Genomic DNA, 14,513 nt, shown 5'->3' with positions numbered 1-14,513 from the left:
GCTATCAGTATAAATATGCAAAAATAGAGATCTAAACTTTTAAATATTTGGTTAACTCAAATGCTTTACATGTTTTTTAACCACCAGTAGGGAACTAACAGATTTATGTAATAAAGTTTTAAGAGCAAATTATAATAGAATTATAGAATTAGTAGGAAGGGGCCGTAATGATCATGTAGTTTCAACCCCCCCCACTTCGGGCAGAGACACCTCCCATTATATCAGTCTGCTCAAGGCCCCATCCAACCTGGCCCTGAACACTTCCAGGGAGGGCACATACACAACCTCCCTGGGCAACAAGTTCCAATGCCTCACCACCCTCATTGTGAAGAATTTTCCCCTCATGTCTAGTCTGAATCTTCCTCTCTTCAATTTATAGCCATTGCCCCTAGTCCTATCACTACAAGCCTTTGTAAAAAGTCCCTCCCCAGCTTTCTTGTACACCATCTTCAAGTACTAGAAGGTCTCTATAAGGTCTTAGAGCCTTCTCTTCTCCAGGCTGAACAACCCCAACTCTCTCAGCCTATACTCACACGGGAGATGCTCCAGCCCTCTGATGGTCATTGTAGCTCTCCTCTGGAGCTCTTCCAACAGTTCCATACCCTTCTTGTGTTGAGGATTCCAGAACCAGACACAAAATCCCATGCGGGGTCTAACAAGTGTGGAATAGAGGGGCAGAATCACCTCCCTCAACCTGCTGGCTACAATTCTCTTGATGTAGCCCAAGATAGGGTTGGTCTTCTGGGTTGTGAGCACACATTGATGGCTCATGTCAAGCTTCTCATCAAGCAGCACCCAATAGTCCTTCTCTGCAGGAATACTCTCAATCACATCATCCCCCACCCAGTATTGAAACTACAGATTGTCCCAGCCAAGGTGTAGGACATTGCACTTGGCCTTGTTGAACTTCACAAGATTCACACAGGCTCACTTCTCCTGCTGGGCCTGGTCCCTCTATTATTTCCCATATAGGATTTGCTTACTCTATTGCAGGTCATTCAACTGCATGTGCAAGCTGGAATTAGAGGGAGAGGACTGTAAGTCTCCAGGTGCATTTGCAGTAGATTTGTAGTTTGGATCAGTAGTTTTGAAGCTGTCCCTAGTTATCTCCAACTTGCTATACTTGTGGCATCACAGAATCCCCTTAAACTGAATTCCTTCATTATGAATCTAAAGTACAAGACAAGTCTGAGGAAAGCATCTAAAGTCTAACAGGCCAGAGAAGAGCCGGTCCAGAGTGATACAATCTGTGTGGACATCAGCACCCATTGCTCCTTCCACAGACCACCTAGTTCTACTTTCTAATGTAGGTCTAATATACCTGTTAGGATTAAAATGAGTCTATAAGGTAAAAATGTTGCCGTAACCAAAGTGTATAACCATTTTCCTTTCTGAAAGTCTTTTTCTTACAATGCATCAAAGCCTTTGTTAACATCCCAGGGAAGATACAGGAAATGACCTAAAATTTCAAATGCAATTCAAAACACTGCAGTCTGACATGTATCTGTCGCTCACTGAGTTGCAATATCGGAAAATTGTCATATATTCTGGAGATAATTTCTGATGATCTCTACCAGTCTGCTGACATTTTCTGCAAAATTTCATAGCAGGATGTGCAGCCTGTCAGTGGGAAAGAGTCTTGTGCATTCCTGGCCTCCTTTGTACCTCGAATCATAAAAAGTCAAGCGGAATGACCTTCACCCTGTTCCAGACCACTCTGAAGTGGATTGTTATAAACAAAGCAAGCCGAGTTTCAGATCAGTTAAAGAAACTGATTTGCAAATTTGTAGTTTCATTCTCCGTTAACATTAGCTGGGAAGTATGCTGGAGGCCACTCCAGTGCGTAAGCATACAGGGCTCACCTTGTGTGAGGGGGATAGCCTATAGTGATATTTATTTTGTAGCTTAATACTCCCTGTAATGTGACATAAATCATCTGTACCACAGCCAAGAACTTGGCTTGGTAATATTAAGCCTGCAGGATAAATGAGATAAGGAACATTATAATGCAGCCCACATTCTCACCCCTATGCTTATCAGTGTTCACATTAGCTTCTTTATTGCGTTGTGAAAAATCAAGTTTGTAAAACTCTGTCTGATGGCATCTAACTTTCAGGCCTATTATTCCCATCATGACAATCAAGGGCATTGTTGAAGTTTCAAATGTTTTCTTGTCTTAGTTTAGCAGCAAGAAAATCTGAGTATAATTAATAAAGCCCAGAGTGATTGGAATCTGCCAAAGAGAGACCAAGCTAGGACTCTTGTAAGTAAAGAAAATTCTCTCTTCTGATATTTGCATGATGTTAGGTAATTCAAGATCACCTTCCATTAGCTGAACCTGAGGATGTCGTTTGAGCTTTTTGAAGGCCCAACCTCATAATGTCGGTTACTACAGAAATGTTTTGCATCACTGAGTCTCCATAAAAGGTCATCTGACAAAACTGAAGTGCTGATGAAAGAGAAATCATTAAATGTAATATTATTGATCAGTGTGTAATTGTCTCATTAAAATTCATGAAGTCACTAATGATTGTTTTTCTCCAGTAAAAATAATTTAGTAGGTGAGTGTGTATATGATATCATATCATATCATATTTTAGGGAAATTTACAAGCAGGTGTTCTTTTTTGTTTTGGTTCTTTGTTTTCCTATTTGTTTTTCTTTTTAGCAGAAGTTAACTTTTATCAAGGGACTAGACAAGCATGATAATTTGGATTATCTAGTATTTCCACCTTTTAACATAGCTTGCAAAAAGTTTTCAAGAATCAGATTATGGGTTTTCCATTTTAATACTTGGTTTAGAAGTTTCTTTTTGCTATCAGCCATTGCAGAAGCTAATTTAAAAAAATCAAGATTTGTTGTCTACTGACATACTATGGTCACCATCATCAGCATATAATCTCCAGTCTCTCCATTTCCCGTGCCAGAAATGCACTATGGTTCACCTATTATCGTGTCTTCTTTTTTCTCTCTTTTTAAGCAGATACCTAGGTATGGTTAGTGACCCTTTTTTTGCTACCTCTCTTAGTGCTTGAGAAAAATCTTAACTGGTCAGAAAGATAAAACATGATAAAATTATCCAGAAAGGTCTATCTCTCTAATGGCTTACCCATGCAGCTGGAGAACATGCCATGTTTTTCTGGTCCAGTAACATGAAGATCTGATAGGAAAATATACAGTCTATAAAGACATCAAAGGTATGTGTCTCATGAAATTCTGATGCGAGACTGGCGCATGGTTGATGCTCTACCTGATAAGATATTGAGACATGGCCAATATATGCAACTTAGAAGTGCTCTAGAGCTTCTCTAAAATTAGATGCAGTGCCCTAGGGATCCTCACACTTCTTCAAAGCATCTTATGCAACTTTTATTTTTGTTTCCAAGTATTACTATATTTCTGAAACTTCTTAAGGAACTTTTAATTCAAGAGCGAGAAATTAAACAGATTAGCTTCAATTCATTGATGTTCCTACAGTTACTATGGTTTTGACGAAGAATTGTTAGAACTCTATGCTAGCTTTATCTATACCGGCCGTACCAGTAACACTGGACACTCCTCAGGAATAGCTAATCAACATCTTTTTATTTGTAGGCCTGTTACTGCTCACTCCAAGACCACAACAGTATTTGCAATGACTTGTAGTATGTGAGCCAGAATGCTTTTGAAGACTGCTAGTGTGGTATCTGAATCTTTAAATCTGTTACACTGTGGACTGCTATCAAATTCAGCCATTTTACTCATTCAGCACTCAACTGATGAAAGGTGTAACATGGGCAAGCAAGGAAGGTAAGCAGAGAAGCTCCAAATGAGGCAGTTACTGTTAACCAGGAAAGATCTAGTCCCCTCCTTAGCCACAGACATTGCAAAACGCAGTGTTTAAAGAAGGAAAAAGCTCTGAGTTCCTTATACACAATCAAGAGCTCCAGAGATTTATATCAAATGTAAATCTGGCACTCTTGATACAGATTGTTGCCCATCAAGGAAATTTATGGGTAAACAACGGTGGGGTGTTTTGAGGGTTATGGGTAAAGAGAAAGAACAGAGAAATCCTTGTGGGGTTGTCAGGAAGCAGTTCATTATGCCAGACCAGCACCATAGACACAATGTCCTGTAATCCAAGAGGGGGTTTCTTTTTCAAAGAGTCTTCTAAGATTAATGTTATTATTATTGTTCACCTTTTCATAATTTTCCTAAAATATAATCAAGAGACGCTACAGGCTACTGAAAGGTTTCAGTAGGGCTTTCCTTTCTCCTAACATCAAGAACAAATCTCCTTAGGCATCTTACCATCTCCTCGTAACAGTGCTGCCTACATAAGTTTAGGGAAGTGGACATTGTCTGTCTTCTCTGAGGAGGAAGTTAAAAGTGGAAAACCATAACTGTTTTTAAGGAAAGGCGTAATCCTTCTCTTTTCCCAACTCAGCATATCCCTGTTTTGAAATAATATGATCATATAAAATAAGCCATGAAGTGGAATCCATTCTTCTGTGTCATGCATGCTAAAAGACAATGAAGTATTTATATTTAAGAAACTTTCTGCATTCTATAGTCAGGTAGATTTTGCATGTAATGTTCGATGTCATGACAAAAGGACATAAAACAGAAACAGTGAAAAATCTGGCTTCCAAAGAATAGCTTTTCATGCACTTATTCTATTTTTAATCATTCAGAACCATTGCATCTGGCAACTCTCAGAAGTAAAAATATTTTTACTCCTATTCTCCCAATTAGAGAGGTTAAGAGATATCTTAAACCTAGCCAAATAAGTAAAGAAATCACTACTAGAACATAGATTAACAAGCTCTGTATTACATGAAAAGTTTTTTAACAATATTCATTTACTGCCAAATGGCAAACTCAGGCTGATCCCCAATACCAGTCTAAAATATACAAGCAGTGTCAGACAAGCTTTATTGCATCTGCTTTCATTGTGGCAGAATTATATATCTTATTAAAATATGAAATAGGAATACACAGTGGAAGTATACCACACAAATATAAACTAAAATACCTAGTAAAATACAGCAAAAGATACATCAATTTATAGTAGAAAGTACTGTTAACACAGCAAATGCTTTATAACAACACTGCTGAGAATATTCTAGCATCATATTACCATATTCTCTATAGGCCCATATCAAACTGTCACCTTTCAGGAATTTATGTCTATTTAACCTTTAAATTTCTCCCAGCTGTGCCAATTCCAAAAAAGGAGCCTCCACCCCACCCCCACTCCTCCAGCAAATAACAAGTAAAATATTTCAAAATATATCAAAGCATAAAACTAAGTAAATATAGATTTGGGAACTGGAAAGATTGTACCTGGAGCCACAGGTCTAGCCTTCTTGTTTTCTCAAAGTACAATTCAAGTCAACAAAATTGAGAGCAAATATAAGCTTAGGTAAGCTTTTGCAAAGCAGCCACAGTGTTATTTAGCCATAGTCCACAGCTATGTATACCAACTATGCAAACAAAGCATTTAAGTTTTTACATACACCTTTCCATGCTCGTATAATTCTAGTGGCTCCTGTAGAGTTACTGATACTTTATACAAGCTCCAAACCCACTTCAAAGATTCTTAGTTATCAGGATCCCCTTCATTTCACTTAAATCTAAAATAAACACCACAGTAAGAATGGCTTTTTCCTGAATATATCACATTTCTCAGAGATGAGCCATCTCCCCCTTTTCTGCCTCTGTGAGTTGCATTCTGCCTGCCTGCCTTGTCCAGGAGCGTAAACACATATATGCACATAGATACAATTCTGAAATTTGTGCATTTTCTTTCACCAGCTCTAGCACTTGCAAAATTAGTTGTTCCAACAGCAGATCCACGTTACAGTTCCTAGTGATGCTGGCAAACCAATGATGTTGGATCAGTCACTATATTACCAGCAATCTCAAGAGAAAAGAAGTATCACTGAATTTCTTGTCAAATTCCTCGATTGTCAGAAGCTGAAAAAAATCAGTATGCAGCTGGAGTAATGAACAGACTGCTGTATGTATTACCTATGAAATGTAATCAAACATTGATTTTCTTTCTAAATTCTAGAAAACTTAAAAGTTATTTTCAAGATATTAATCATACCTTTTTTTTTTATCCTTTTCTTCTCTATATTGTAATAGCCAGAAGGTGTAATAGACAATTGAGTTCAGAAAAAGACTGAAAACATGCTTATATTTTCCTATTGGATTTTATATCAAGGCATTCTTAGAACAAGCTGTGTAAACTGCAGCCCCAATAATCGACTTCAGTAACATGGAACATTTGAGACTGAGAATATGCATTTTGCTCATTGAGGAAATTAGATTAGTATTTGACTTAGGGGCCAAACCTACCTTCAGGATTTATCCTTTTAACTCTTACAGATTTTCTTATAGTGACGCTTGACTATTTATTCAGGTGTAGCCAGTCATGCACACCTGCTGCCTGCACGTCACTCAAGCTAGACAATTCAGGCACAGAAGCTGCACAGCTGCAAGCCTGACCTGCTTTGTCCTGCCCACTCACAGCAGCACAGGCGTAGGTTTAGTGATAGGCAAGAAAACAAGACTACACCAGTTTCAAGGCAAAGTTTTTCTCGTATGATAGAGTCAGAGACTTGCACAGGCTACAGCTCACTGTATAGGATTTTTCTATTGTTGAAGCGATTTTTTTTTTTTTTCCAAAGGCAATACTAGAAAAATTTATCATGTAAGCAGCTGTTTTAAGTAAATAGCCTTGGACTAGCTTTTGTTAGAAGTTATCAGATAAAGTACCTTGCCCAAGAGGTAATTCTACAGGATGACTTTGAAGTAGGCATAGACTGTGGCTATAGAAGATGAGTAATTGGAATTCAGGTAATACACTCAGTTCTTAGTTGCATTACAGATTTTTCAAGACTTTGGGAAATAACTTAAATATTTAAGCTGGGATTCAGCCCTGTTATGCATCTTGGGTTGCGCTGGCATCTAAGCTTTTTTCCTCTTCTTTTCTCCTTCCCTGTATGCTCGTATAATCCTGTCAGTCATTTGGCATTTGTATTATGTTTACATCTACATTTAGAAGCTTAGAGCTTCTTATGTATCTCAGGTGACCCTTCACCCATCCTCAGCTCACAAAGCTCTGACAATGTTGACATCTCAGATTTACATCCGAGCCTTATCATGGTGTTTCTTTTACTTCCAAGACATTTACATCCCTCCACTGCTGTCCTTAAAGTCCTTATTTTCAGTAATACCTGAATTATAATTACTCTATCTGACCAGATTAGATCTGACATTCCTGAAGCAGAAAGGAGTCTTGAGCAGCAGATGAAATCACTGGTTCCTATAGAGCTTGTCTTCACTTGTAGGTTAGTAAACAGTGAAAGACATGACATAACAAGCGCAGGAATTTTCCACGTGAGATCAGCATGAAGTGACTGTTGGGATAGGGTTGGTTGGCAGAAACTGTAGGTGACAGCCTAGGTTATGACTGAAAGCAAGGCTGTGGATAGTTTTGGGAGTTATGAAGGAAGCAATAGGGATTTCTGAGTTCTGTGGGAACAGAACTGGAACAGGGAGTATGACAGTACTGTAGATTTCTATCCACAAATGTAGTAAGAGATAAGAGAGAGCCTTTGAACAAGAAAATACGACTGACATGCCACCTAACAAGTTCTGTGAAGAAACACAAAGACCTCCTACTAACTCCAGCTTCCTATACTGCACAGACAAACACTTCAACATCTTCTCTGGGATGTATTCCTTGCTAAACAGGTAGGAAAGCTCACATGCCTCAGGTTTTAGATTAAAATTAAAAAAAGCTGTAAGTTTTCTTTTGAAAACTCAGTCTGAGCTGTTTAGATGATACCCAGTCTCTCCTCCTGGCCAATCCCTCTCACCAGATGGCTATTGCATTCTCCTTCTCCTAAGAGATAAGATGAATGCAAGTCTAGTAAGAAAGACACTCCAAGAATGAGTCTGAGAAAACAAAGAATTTATTACAAGAGAAATAGACATCACATGGGAAAGAGAGGAGTGTGTGGAAGTGTGGTGAAAGTGAGGTGCGGTTGTCATCTCTAAGTGAGGAATCAGTGGATCCTTCTTCCTAGATGTTTCTTGGCATGCAGCACTGTGACCAGACTGGATATCAGGAAAAAAGTTCTCACAGAAAGAGTCATCGGGCACTGGCAGAGGCTGCCCAGGGAGATGGTTGAGTCACCATTCCTGGAGTCACCATCCCATTTAAAAATGGGTAGACAAGGTGCTCAGGGACATGGTTTAGTGGCAGATAGGAATGGTTTGACTCTATGATCTAAGAGGTTTTTTCCAATGTAGTGATTCTATGATTCTATAATTCTGTGATTCAAGGAGAGAAGTAGCCTGTCCTGTAGCACGACTCCAGAATCCTGTCAGCTGTTTTATTCCACCAACTTTTTCCACACCACGAGTTAAAGACCAAATGTTCAGAGGTGGATGTACAGATGTAGTTATTGATGTGTGAAAGCAGACAAGGGGGCCTGGGAGCATTCATTAGAGCTTGGAATTATTCGCCTTGAAGACCTTGGAAGTTGATAATGAAGGAGCCAGCTAGCAGCAGTTTACTGATAAGTGGGCACTGGAATGCAGAAAGCTGCTGCATTTGATTCAGGAGTTTGAAAACAACCAGAGGAGACTGAGTCTGCGCAAAGTTCAAAAAGAAATATATTCATCCCAAGGAAGACCTCCTACTTCATCCCTAGGACCCCAGCCAATGACCATCAGGAGGCACTACGCAGGCGCAAGATTGGAGCGAACTTTCCAGATCTAATTATAATACGAAGCGGGGAAAGAGTATGAATATTTAGTAGGCGCTTATACCTATGCATGTCTTTACACTATAAGTAGCTGCTTGTTAAGCTATACAGTGTGCGAGCTAGGAGGAGAACCCCCTTGCACCCCAGTGCTGGAAAAAAAACATACCTGCTTTATAAGTCATTTTGGGTTATAGAGTTTGATTCGGCAAAACATTATGGTATGACAGAATTATGCCACGCTTACAGCCGGTATGACCACAAACATAGTCACCAGGTCTCGGATCACAGAATGGGTTCTCTGGTCTTAGGAAGAGCTTGACCTCTGTCTCAGTCTCAATACAGGATGTCTGGCAAGGCATCTGTAAAGGGCGTGAGCAGAGGGACCTTTTCTACTCTATAAATGGCTCTTCTTGAGGAACACTTTGATGTAGCCCAGGATACGGTTGGCCTTCTGGGCTGCGAGCACACGCTGCCAGCTCATGTCGAGCTTCTCATGGACCAGCACCCCCAAGTCATTCTCTGCAGGGCTGTTCTCAATCACATCATCCCCCATCATGTACTGAAATCGGGGATTGTCCTGACCCAGGTGCAGGACCTTACACTTGGCCTTGTTGAACCTCATTAAATTCACATAGGCCCACTTCTCCAGCCTGTCCAGGTCCCTCTGGATGACATCCCATCCTTCCGTTGTGGTGACTACACCACTCAGCTCAGTGTCATCTACAAACTTGCTGAGGGTGCACTCAATCTCTCTGTCAATATCATTGGCAAAGATATTAAACAACACCGGTCCCAGTACAGACCTCCGAGAGACACCACTTGTCACAGAAAGCATCTGTGCAAGTCCAAGCATCAGGAATGTCTGACAGGTGAAAAGGCTGTAGTCATGTTACTAAGATTGCTCTTTGTATTGAAATTTGAACTTTTTTTTGAGTTCTAATCTCTTCCTACTGGCTGGGACATGTTTTTGACTCACAGTAGCAAACAGAGTGCGGAGAACTTGCTGTCAAGGTTGAACACAGATACATGAACTACCCATTTCCTTCACCATCAGTTCTGAAACAACAAAAATGATCAGGAAAGACATTTCCCTGGCTGCATAGTCACTGTATAACATATTATGAATAGATAGCCCACCTCCACACTGGGTTCAATGGGCCAGAAAGCGACGATTCGTTGCTGGTAGTGCCTCTTCTTTTCTTCCTATCCTGAGTTCTCCTATTGATTGCTGGGTCTTGCAATATTTCCTTAGAAGTATGGGTGGTGGGGTGACTCTGAGGTCTTTTTACAAAAGAGAGTTTTGACTGCTATGATGGAGAAGTGCAGCTGTATGCAGAAGCAGGGAAAAAGTAGAGGGCGAGAGGAGGGTGATGATTTGTAGATGTTCTGTGAATACCCTGCAGGCAGAATGATGCCTAAATGACAGGTAAACCTAAGAGGACTGATAGATTTCCACAACAGTTGGGCTCTTTATTGTTGCTATGCTGAAATTTCTCAGCTGTAAAATGGGAACAATTATATTTTCTTCCTTTCACCTGTTTTTTGTTTCCTTTATAAACAGAATTGTCCTTCTTTGCTTACCTCATCCTAACATTGCCATAGCAACACACAATCCACAAAAGTACCTGTAACTATTTCTCTCAAAGAGGACATAGGGAAGAAAAACATTAATTCTATGAAAACATTAAGATTCAGATTTATTTTTTTCTCTTATTTCCAGGACTGAATTTCTGCAGATGTGAACAACTGTCCTTTAGAAATAATTCAATTTTAAAAACAAAATCCGACTAAACTGACTTCGCCTCTTAATATAAAGATAAGGCTTGTGCCTCTGCTCAGCATCTCCATCCTCAGAAAACTGCTAATAGGGGATTTTAAGACTATTGAATATTTTGTGGGATAAGCATATTAAATAATATTAGGTATTTGTAAATGGCATAGCACTAGTCCTATAAGCAGCACTACAAAGCATAGGCAGTGTCATTAAAATTATCAGAATTCTGTCAGTACTGTGCAAGTACATGAAATCTGAATCAGCCCACTCTGTTGTTCACTAATTATAGCAGTGACTGATTAAATTCTTTAGTCTGTAACCACACTTTTATTGATATCTGGTATAGTAATCGCCAGCCTGAGTCTCAATGTCATTTTATCAGAACTGTAGAAAACATTCTATTATTTAATCCTCTACTCTCATACTCTCCTCCTCATTTAGTCAATGATTAAGTATCTAGACATTGTTTATGCTACAAAATTTCAGTGCAATGGTAAAATAAATTTGAGTTATCATGTATTTGTGATAGATGGATGAACCACATTCAGAAAGTAACACAGGCCTCAATATTCTGTGTGTTGTCATAGCAGATATCTGGGATGTTATTATTCCTTCCGGAGATCATTTGTTACAGAAGCTTGTCAGGAAGATGATATGACACTACTGTAATGCTACATGTTCCTACATATACCCCAGAAGGCCATAAGAAATACACCAGTCAAAAAGAAGTTGCTAATGCCTTTGCAAGTAATTGAGCGCTCTTCTGCCACGTGAGAGTGGAATAAGAACATTTTTAGTTCTTTAATTATCTTTTTCTGTGTATGTCAGTTCAAATAAACTTGCATTATGTGAAACTTGAGATCAAAGACACTGTTTCTGGATATGATAAATAAAGGTGGGTTTTACTGTCCCAGAAGGTCCACCTAATAAAACAAGGCTCAAATAAGTTTGATGGACCTTAATTTACTAGGTTGGGCCTTATGACCCAACACAGGGAACTTACTGCTTGGTACATAATTGCAACTAGAAAATGGTTTCTAAAAGTTGACAGAAGTTAGAGAGGGTTTATATCCACTTTTACTTGCTTTGACAGCTTAGAATTGTGATGTGGGTAGGCTGCCAAGATTTTGTAGTGCAATTAAGTGACAAGCAAACTTTAAAGGGATTTAGTGTTGGGCTGTAAGTTGAAAACCAGGTTCATGTCTGGATTTAGATTTGATTTCAGTGGAATGCTTTCCTGTTTTTCTGCCCTTGAGCTTTGGCTCCTCCAGCAACAGACACTGAAAATAGGTTACAAAACTGAGGTCTTGCAGCAAAGCACATTCAAAAGAAAATGCTTTTGACAAGGTTCTGGAATTCTCCTTGTTATGTTTCTTTATTCTATGCAGAACTTCCATATTTCTCTCTTTGTGCCATCTACTTCCTTTACTACATTTTACTAATAGTTCTATAGCTCCTTTCTGGCAGCTTCAGGACTTTCTAGTTCCCAGTTTTTATTTCTTGTATATACAAATCTTCCTTTCAATGTTTTGTTTCTTTTTGGCTTGTTGTTCTTTTTTTTTTCCTTTTGACTCTTTCTCTTTCTGTGAGATTTCAGTCATGTGGTTTTTGTTTCCCCACTGCTTTCTGCTTTCTCAACTGATGTATTTAAGATAGCACACCTTAAGTCAGCACACCCTGAGCTTTGTAAGATTTCAACTACGTGCTAGGTTATTTCCATCCTCTCCTCCCCATCCCCTTTCTATAATCTGAACTGACATGAATTTTTTTTTCCAAGTCCTTTAAGTGAGCCCACCCTGAGCTCTAAGTATCATTCCTGGGCTGTTTCTTGTACCCATGCTAAATTATTTTAAGATGGTTTAGCTATCTCTATGTAACAGAGCAATCTGTTATATAGATGCTATCTGTCTTTAACCTAAATTCAGCTATCAATTACACTTCATTGGCCCAAAGAATGAGTGGCCATGTGTCAGCAGGTTTTTTTGCAGGCCCCTAAAGCCTGTGTTTTAATTGTAACTGATACATGAGTCAGCCACATCAATTTGAATATGGTCCACAAGTTAGATGACCCTCAGGCATATTTATCACTGCAGTATCAAAAATTTTCATTCCAAACACTCCTCAACGTGCTCTTACCATGTTTAACTTTTTTCTTTGGTCCATTTAGCCTCATGTTTCACTAGCAATGTGTGGGATTAAAGAAAGTACCTGCAGCGAAACATTTTCCTAGGAGACCTTTAGTGTAGGTAATAGCTTTTTCATCTCCAGTCCATTTTTCACTTCTTTCCTCTGTATGTAACAATTATACGAATACATATTATTAAAGAAGTTAACATTTTTAACAGATTGACAAGCTGGTCTGCACAACCAAAAGCTTTTCACTCTAGTGAGCTTAAAACCTCCATAAAGCTTTGCATGAGAATATGGAACATTAAAATCAGGGTAATCAGTGGCAGATGTATAATCGTTACACTGACGACCACGTCAAACCTATGATTAATGTCAGTAGAGCCCAAATTCTACCTAAGGAAACCTGAGGTGCCATTCTAAGGCTAGTTGAATTTCTTATATAATAAGGACAAAAGGAAACAAAAGGCTTTTCAGGAATCATCAGTGCTCAGTACATCAAAATTCCAACACCTGCTCCCCTTAACTGCAAAATATTAAGTGTACATGTGCCTACTTACAGAAATGTCCCTGAAGCAGATGCCAACTGTTTTCTTATGATAGGAGTAACCGAGAATTTTACTGGCAAATCAGTCCCCCTTTTAGTCTTATATACTCTCTTTCAACAGGGCATAGCTTAAAAAGCTTTGGCTATGAGTCAAGCAAATTCCTCATTTAAATGCAATGAGTAATAGACACATAAGGAAACAGGAAAAACACAAGTTATTTATTAGAAAGGAAAGTTTAGCCTTCACCAGTAAACACAAAGTGTTCTGCAGCTGGTGTTCTCAAAGTTGGAAAAAGCGGGCTCTCTGTTAAGGAAAGAGACCTGTGTGATTTACATGATACCAGAAGACTGACCAAATTATGAAAAATACATCAGGTTTACTGAATGTAACCAATAAGCAAAGCAATATAAAGTTCACATGAGATACAGCAGAGGGACTGGCACAGCGCCTATTGAACTTTGGATTAGAGCAGTGTGGATCTGCTTCAAAGAAACTTTCATGCTCAGCACATAACACGAATCTGTCTCTTTAGCTCTCAACGCAGGTTAAAAAGTTAAGCTTTGTCAGAGTTACAATTATAAATGGGTCAGGGAAGTCCAGTCCAGCTTGTCTATCCCCAGATGCAATTACAGGATTATTTCAAACTTGTCTAGGGAATGAGGATTAACTGTGTTTTGATAATGTGCCCTGGATATGGGGACATGGCTCAGTCCTGCATCCTGTGAAGCTCTTAAGCCATGCTGTAACTGCATCTTGGAGATGGGAACCTGGAATCCTTTACGGCTGCATTGCAGGACTTACCAAAATCAACCTAAAATATCTCTATTCAAAGGAAAGGGCATTTCTTTCCTTCCCATGGGAGTTCCAAGAAGCTCAGACTTTTATGTACTTAGTGTTTATGTTAGACTGCTTTGAACTGCTCTTTCATACCTTAAATGTCACTACAATACTGCTTGATTTCTGCTTCCTCTATATAGTAAACTACTCAGTAACTGGAGGAATTCCATCTTTATTTATTAGGCTCTTCTGACTTAAAGAGCTTGTGAGTTCCATTACGCATCTGGTGGCTGAAAGCCTACCAAGGAGACCAAGAGATTCAATAGCACTAACAGCCTGATGTTGTTCCCTCTAGCACATCTGTCAGATAGCAACTGGGAACCGAAGTGACCAATGCAAGGCCACTGGCAGCCTCTGCCAAAAAAGCTGCTGCCAAACTCAGGATGCAGAGTCTTGCTATATGTTCATAGGCTGTTTGCTGGTGTTCCCAGAGGCTTTAATTAGGACTTTACTGTGGGAAAATGAA

General features: G+C 39.2%; 1 long non-coding RNA gene across 1 annotated transcript in view; it reads right to left on the bottom strand.

Annotated features, from left to right (window-relative positions):
- LOC128852104 (uncharacterized) overlaps window positions 1-13,325 on the bottom strand; it is a 29,012-nt gene extending 15,687 nt beyond the window's left edge. The window contains exon 1 of the long non-coding RNA XR_008449732.1: window positions 13,223-13,325. This is a non-coding gene — a long non-coding RNA (uncharacterized LOC128852104). The remainder of the gene's footprint in view (window positions 1-13,222) is intronic.
- Window positions 13,326-14,513: the final 1,188 nt, after the last annotated feature.

Source organism: Cuculus canorus, chromosome 4 (assembly GCF_017976375.1).
Source record: "Cuculus canorus isolate bCucCan1 chromosome 4, bCucCan1.pri, whole genome shotgun sequence".
NCBI lineage: Eukaryota > Metazoa > Chordata > Aves > Cuculiformes > Cuculidae > Cuculus > Cuculus canorus.
Note: the sequence above shows the minus strand (reverse complement) of the source record. Positions and strands in the feature narration are given on the sequence as shown.